Below are 7,342 nucleotides of genomic sequence, written 5' to 3'. Positions count from 1 at the left end.
TAGGAAACCGGGAAGGGTCTGGCGTGTGAAGTTCAAAGTCAAAATCCCAGGTGTCATGGATGCCTGTCTGCTTTGCCCACAGCAAGTCAGGTCTTTAGCGTGGCATCTTAGAAACTGGGATGCAGGAGCATCTGGAGACTGAGAGAATCTGAAAGGGTCAGTTCCAGCTCCTAGAAATGCCAGCTTGTCCATGAATACTTGGTGAGAAATGGGGTGAAAGAGCCCCAGCAGAGATCAACCCAGGCCTTGGGCCTAGCCCCGGGGCCTGGTGTGGGGGAGCTGGAGGGAGGGAGAGCAGAGCAGGAGAGGGGAGGGGGAGTTGGCAAGAGAGGGGAAGGAGAGCAGCTTGGGGAAGGTGAAGGAGGGTGAGGAAGGCAAAGTGAAGTTGGGGGAGAGGGGGGAGGGAGGAAGGGGAGGAAAGGGGAGGGATCAGAGGAGGGAAGGCGGGAGGGCGAAATGGGAGGAGGCGCGAGGGGAGCGGGGGAGGGGCCTGCGTGCCCGCCCCGCGCCCTGGGCTCCCCGCGCCGGCCTCCGCGCCCTCGCGCCGCTACATCCCCGTGCTGCTGCTGCCCGGCCTCCTCGCTGCCCCCTCCCGGAGCCAGTCCGCCGTCGCTGTCGCCGCCGCCGCCGCCGCCGCCACCGCCGCCGCCACCACCACCACCACCGCTGCAGCCGCCATTCTTGGCGCTGGGCTGGCCGTGCCGGGCCCTGCAAAGAGCGCGCTCCAGGTAAGCGGCGGGGCGGGCGCGGGGGAGGGCGCGCGCGCTGGGCAGGTGTGCGGAACCGCCTGGCCGCACCCCGGGACCCTCTCTTTGGACCCCTCCAGCAGCCCCCTCCCCCGATCTCTCCCCTTCCCCTCCCCCTAAGATTCCCCATGTCCCCCTCGGAAGGTCTCTCGGAACGCCACCTGAACCTTCCACCCTGCACCCTCCCGGGACCCCCTGGATTCCCCCACCCGCCCCAGCCCTTCCCCGCCCTTCCCCTTCTCGCTTCGGGCCGGGCACCAGCGGGCAGGTGGCTCCCGGCGCGCGGGGCCGCGGAGCGCGTTGCCGACCGGGACCGGGGAGGAGGGGGGAGGCGCTTTGGGCCAGGCCCCGCAGCCACCGGCGGGGTCGCGTCCCTGGGGTCGCGCCGGCTCGACGGGGCCTCGCCGCAGCCAGCGGGCTCCCGGCCCCGCCGGCTTCTATTTCGGTCCTGGAGGCCTCGGCCTCCCTGCACCGGATGCGGCGCCGTTCACTCAGACAGGTGGGGCAGGTCGGGCCTCTGCGGTTAGGTCGCGGGTCTGGTGGCCAAGTGGGCGCTGCAGGCCGCAGCCTCCTTTGGGGTTTGGGGCTGTGTTATTCCGGAACCGCCCAGAACCACTGAGCCTGAGCTCTGGCTGCACCTGTTGCAGCGGTCCGGTGAACTGCTAGGTGTTGAGACTTAAAATGGGCTTTGCCAGTAAAAATAACGTAGAAAGGAGAGCTGAGTACCTATTTGGCTTTTTAATTTAGATTTTGTCATTTGGGAGGGTGAGCCAGGTTGCTTCAAATGAGGTCTGTTGGGGGTGTAGGAAGGGGGTGGCGTCCATCCCCACCCTCCTTGAGTGTTTACCACATGAAATCCCTTCTGCTTTTGTTTTGAAAATCTCACTCTGTTGGCACATCTCAGGCTCTTGGGTGGCCAGGCCCTCCCTGGACCTGAGGCCTGCTGGACCTAGGGCCTCCTGCCAAGCATCTGACCCTGCTGTTCTGAGTATTTTCAAGTCCACCAGGCGCCACCAAAAGGAAGTATCCCTTTCCAAGGGGTGTAGTGACACCCTGCTCTGTCACTTCATATGTGCCCCAGGTCTGGGGCCTGCCTTCTGGCTGCTCAAGTCAGGCTATTTGGGAGTGTTTACGGGGTTCCAGAAACAAGCAGCCTCTGCCAGCCATCAGGGTAGATCCTACTAGAGACCATAATGCCCCAATTGTCACGATGACGGTTAGTATCTGTGTACATCATGCTTGGGTAGACATCAGCTGAGAAGAAGAAAGCAGGTCTGCCTCCAGGACCCCACTAGGGGGGAGAGATGGCAAGGGGATGATTCTGTAGATTAGGACTGTCTTTTCTGAAGGCCAGACTTTTCAGACTGATAACAGTATCTATAATCTATGTGGCAAGTAAAACTAACAAAGAAAAACATTGCTGGTACCAGAAGTGGCTCTTCCCAGGGTCTATTTGCTAGACTTGCAGCTGGCATGGTAGTGGGGAGACTGCCTTCCAGCGATGGTTTGTCTGTTTGCACCCAGTGAGCTCCTCTGTGAACAGATTCTGAAGTCTACTCTTTACTGGCATACAGGGTGTTGAAAGCATTTGCAGAGACCCCTCTTTGAGGTGGCTCTCCCTCAAAGGAGCCCATGGGGTACATGGCCTGGACCATGCTTTTTTTTAATCTGTCTGGTGGGTTTGGGGGCCCAAGAGATGTACTTGATGACATCATGCACTTGTGGACAGTAGCCTGTGGATGTTGTGGATTGTCCTGGGCGGATGTTACCCAGAGCTGCCTGGTGGGTTCCTAGCCAATGCTGGGGAATGCATGCTAATGGCTGGCTGAAGAAGGAAGGGAGGAAATGTCCATTTTGCCAGCAGCAGCAGCACAATCAATAATGCATTGCAAAGATCAATAGTTTTTCTCCATTGCTCCTCTATGCTTCAGGAGGGAGTCTACTCAGGAAGGTTGGGCCAAGAGTCAACCCCTTGTGGGGTGGACCTAGATTCTGAGCTCCTGGGCCCTAGTGGAGACCAGGGCCTCCTCTCAGAGAATCCCTATTGTTCCTGGGTTAGCCTTGCAATGCCCTGGAAGAGGTTTCACTATGTTTTGTAATATATAGCAACCTTTCCCTTTGCATTAAGAATTTCTTGTAAAAATATCAAGAAAACATTGCTCTAAGTCTCCTTGCTCAGGCTTCTTCTGTTCCAACTCCCTCATCTCCCGCAGTTTTCCCTGATTGACACTGTGCAGACAGATGATTGTCCAGGATAATCACTGGGAGAAAAACTACAATCTGTAGTTCCTAACTAGGGTCATTTCTCTCTCTCTCTCTCTCTCTCTCTCTCTCTCTCTCTCTGTGTGTGTGTGTGTGTGCGTGTGTGTGTGTCTGTCTGTCTGTCTGTCTGTCTGTCTTTCCTTTCTCTGTTGTTTTGAGATAGGGTCTTGATATATAGTCTTTGAACTCAAGATGCTCCTGATTCATCCTCCCAAGTGCTGGGATTAAAGGCATCATTCCTGGCTAATTACTTTCATGTATGGTGACAATTTCAGGAAGGAAGGGAAAAAGGAAGAAGGAAGCAGAAACAATGGGGGAGAGAGTCTTCTTTCCCCCTTAGTTTTGGTCCATCCTGGGTTTGGCAGGTTCAGTTTGGGCAGCTCTACCCAAGTAGCTTGTGGTTGGTCTTGGCTGTCCCTGGATTACTTGGGGTGCTGCCCGCCCAAGAGCAGGTCAGGCAAGCTCTTCTGCACGTGGCAAGAGATTTTGTTTGGGGCCTCTGTGCCATTTAGCTGTCAAGAGATGACCCAGGAAAATGTGGAAATGTATTAAGAGGAGGTATCTGCTGACTTCCCTGTCTGTTGTGAGGTGTGTCTCCCTTGAAGCTGGGGTGGCGCCCTCTGCAACGCCAATTAAGATGATCTTCTAGAGGATCAGATTGGCTGCTTTGCTGAGATGGCTCAGTTTGCATGCCCCTCCCTGAGCACATTTATATGCCGTGGGAGTGCCACATGACAGGGCCCGCTTCCTGCTGACCTGCTGTTGGCCTTGGGTCTGGACAGTGTCCCACAATCACTTTTACATAGGACTCATTTGAGCTTTGAAGGACCAGGGTCCTGTCCTTCCTCAGATGCTGCCTATGAGAGTGACTCCACCCTTCCCCAGCAGCATAGTTGCAAGAGTCTGACCTAGAACCCCCAGTCATAGCCACATTTGATCCACGTCTCTATGACACAGTTGGACATTGGCTGAGTGAATGTTGGCTTTTAGGAATTTCTTAATGACTGCCCTGTGGCTAAAGTAAAATGATTATTCTCTTAGCAATCAGAGTGGTACAGGAGGAACTGAAGTGCTTAGGTCAGTGTAGGCAGGAAGGGATGGGATTGTCTGCTTTGGACAGTTTGGGGTTTGTTTGAGAGTACTTGGATTTAATGTTTTGCCACTTGAGTGCACTATAAAGATACTCGATAATTAAAAATATTTAATAGCCAGACGCTGGTGGCTCATTCCTATAATCCTAGCTACTCAGAAGACTGAGATCTGAGGATTGAAGTTTGTAACCCGCCAAAGCAGGAAACTCCATAAGATTCATATTTCCAATTAACCCACAATAAACCAGTAGTGGGGGTGTGGCAAAAGTAATAGAAAAGGCCAAGCAAGAGCCTGAGGCCCTGAGTTCAAGCTCCAGTACTAGCACACAGAATAACAGAAACAAATATTTAATAATAATTTAGGAACCCTAGTCCCCCGAAAATATAGCATTGGTTTCTTTACTTACAGAAGCATTTAAGGGTTTACATTAAACATCACTCCTTGGTTTAAAGCCTGCTAAGTGGTGCCATTTGCATGCACACATGTAGGCACTTAGGCACGGTAGCTCTTACTGAGTACACATGGCATGTGCATGTGGTTAAGCAGCTTCTTGGCCACTGCCAAGCAAGTCACTTCCCCAGCTAGGGATCAGAGGCAGCCAGGCTCCATAAGCAGAGAGAGCACAGTGTGTGTGTGTGTGTATGTGTGTGTGTGCGCGTGCGTGTGTGCGTGTGTGTAGGTGTGTGTGCATGCGCGCGCATGTGTATGTATAACTATGCAGTTGTGGCTGTAGTAAAAGTGTGTGAATATTCATATAACTTTGGTAGAGTAAATGTGCAAGTATGTGAGTGTACATATGAAGGTGAATGTGTAGGAGAATATAAATTCAGGAATGTGGGTTAGGAGAATGTAACTGAGTTTGTGTACACATGTGGAGAAAGGTGAGTATGAATGTGTGTGTGGAGCAGGGGAGTGCATGTGAGAATGTGTGGGCATGTGTAGCTTAGTAAAACTTGATTATAGCAATTTGTGTCCTACCCAAGCTCATAATGGGAATTTGGCTTACACCAAAATGGTCAGTGATCAGTGATTATTGGCTCTATGAACTTAAGCATTGTGGGTCCCATAAAGGTAATAGCCACTACCTATCCTCAGCAGCAGGGAACTGAGTTAGAGACCCTGAAGGCTAGCACGTGTCGTCCAGAATGGAAATAGTGACCTTGAGGTGGCAGAGTCTGGTCTGAGCCTGGCCTGTGCCCTTGCCTGGGCCCTCCACACCTGGGTCTAGTTCCTCCCCAGTTGTTCTTTCTTCCTTCTTCTTTCTTTCTTTTCTTTGTGTGCAGGACCTTGGTGCTGTCCTTTAGCAATTTCACTCAAGGATAGTGCTCTGCCACCATAGCTACACTTCCAGCTCTTTGGTAGTTAATTGGAGATAAGACTCACAGCTCTTCCTACCTGGGCTGGTTTTGAGCTGAGATGTTCAGATCTCAGCTTCCTTAGGAGCTAGGATTACAGTTGTGAGCCACTAGTGCCTGGCCTAGTTTTTAGTGGGAGCCTGTGCTTTCTCCTTCCATTGGTCCTTCATGGATCTCCCAAGTTACCCAAGCTTGGACTATAAGGAGAGCATAAACTAGTACCTCCAGTGTGAATGAGTACAAAATAAAAATACATATGTAAGGTTGCCTCAAAATATATATATATTTTTAATTCTCTGTCCTGTTGCGAGTAATTAGAGTTGCCTGGACAGTCAGAGTGTGATTTGCCACGATCTAGAATCTGGGGTTTGGCCTTTGATTGGTGTTTGTGTTCTGATTTTGATGGGAAGTACAGGAAGTTCCTGGGTAGGTCTGCATTTGGCTGAGTATCATCCTGGCTATGTGTTTGGGAGCTTTTGATGTTGTCTTTGTCGTTGTCATTACTGTTGACCTGTGCTTTATAGAGTCCTGGGAGAACCCAGCTGTGTGATGCTGTGACATGGGTGGCTCAGAGCCTGGACAGTTCTGCCAGGCTTGAGTTTATCAAGGGTCTCTATGGCCACTGTATGACACCTGCCTCCCCACCTAGCTTAGCATCTTTTCCCACTTTTCAGATCCTTCTACACATGCCCCTGCTTCCTCAAGGCCTCAGGGATCTTAGTGACAGGACCCAGCACGTTTGGCCATGGTAGGTAACATTTAAATCTTGAGGATTGCTTTTTGGGGTGTGTGTGTGTGTGTGTGTGTGTGTGTGTGTGTGTGTGTGTGTGTGCAGATCCTGGGGCTTGAACTCAGGGTCTAGTGTTCTTACTTAGCCGTTTTACTCAAAGCTGTTATACTTGAGCCACAGCTGCACCTCAAGCTTTTTGCTGGTTCATTGAAGATAAGAGTTTCGTGGACTTTTCTGCCTGGTTGGTTTTGAACCTCAGATCTCAGCCTCCTGAATAGCCAGGATTACAGATGTGAGCCACTGGCATCCAGAGTTCTCTTGGTTTTTAAAAACTGTTGTTATAAAAATGATGTACAGTGGGGTTACAGTTATATAAGTCAGGTAATGAGCGCATTTCTTTTTGAACAATGTCACCCCTTCCCTCTCTGTCTCCCAATTTTCCCTCCCGTTCCTACCCACAAGTTGTATCATTCATTTTCAACAGTGTCCAGTTAGTACCATTGCTGCATTTGTTCACCCTTCGTCCCTCCATTTCTGTGTCTCCCCCTTACCCTCCAAAGATAGAACAATGAACAAACAAGACAAAAAGAAAACAAAATCAAGAACAAAGAAAAAAAACCCTCTTGTTTTCATTTCCTGGGGTTCATTTTGATGAGTATTATTTTATATCTTGGATTTTTGATGGCAAGAACCTAAGAACTAACTCTGGCAGGATATCTTTTAGGGACTTCCCCCCCATGGATTCCTGACACCTGATAGTACTGAACCCTGTGTGTATTGTGTGTTTCCTATGCATAGCAATCCGTGATCGGATTTGACTTACAAATTAGGTGTCCAGCAAGAGATGAGCAACAATGATTAACAGTAAGACAGAACCATCATAACAATGTATTACGATCATATAAAACCTATGAATTGTTAAGGAGTTTTCTTTAAAAAAATTTTTTTTTTTACCGTGGTTGGCTGGGAGTAACTGAAACAGTGGTTAAAGAGGCCTGCTTCCCTTAAAGGGCTCTTTACCTCTCACAGTTCACTTCTTCCAGCAGGTGATTGTAGAGACAGTGAAGCCAGGAGACAGAAGGCCCTGTCCTTGACCTCATAGCCAGGTAGAGGGAGGTGAAAATCTGTGAGGAGAGGAAACATAGGACATTCTATCT

The 7,342-nt window shown here is 50.6% G+C and overlaps 1 protein-coding gene across 5 annotated transcripts in view; it reads left to right on the top strand.

Moving 5' to 3' along the window:
* Positions 1-630: 630 nt before the first annotated feature.
* LOC125346359 (semaphorin-4D) overlaps positions 631-7,342 on the top strand; it is a 107,670-nt gene continuing 100,958 nt past the window's right edge. For all 5 annotated transcript variants that reach the window (XM_048339130.1, XM_048339048.1, XM_048339213.1 and 2 more), the window contains exon 1: positions 631-728. The gene's annotated coding sequence lies outside the window, so the exon portion shown is untranslated. The remainder of the gene's footprint in view (positions 729-7,342) is intronic.

Source organism: Perognathus longimembris, chromosome 1 (assembly GCF_023159225.1).
Source record: "Perognathus longimembris pacificus isolate PPM17 chromosome 1, ASM2315922v1, whole genome shotgun sequence".
NCBI classification, from domain to species: domain Eukaryota; kingdom Metazoa; phylum Chordata; class Mammalia; order Rodentia; family Heteromyidae; genus Perognathus; species Perognathus longimembris.
Note: the sequence above shows the minus strand (reverse complement) of the source record. Positions and strands in the feature narration are given on the sequence as shown.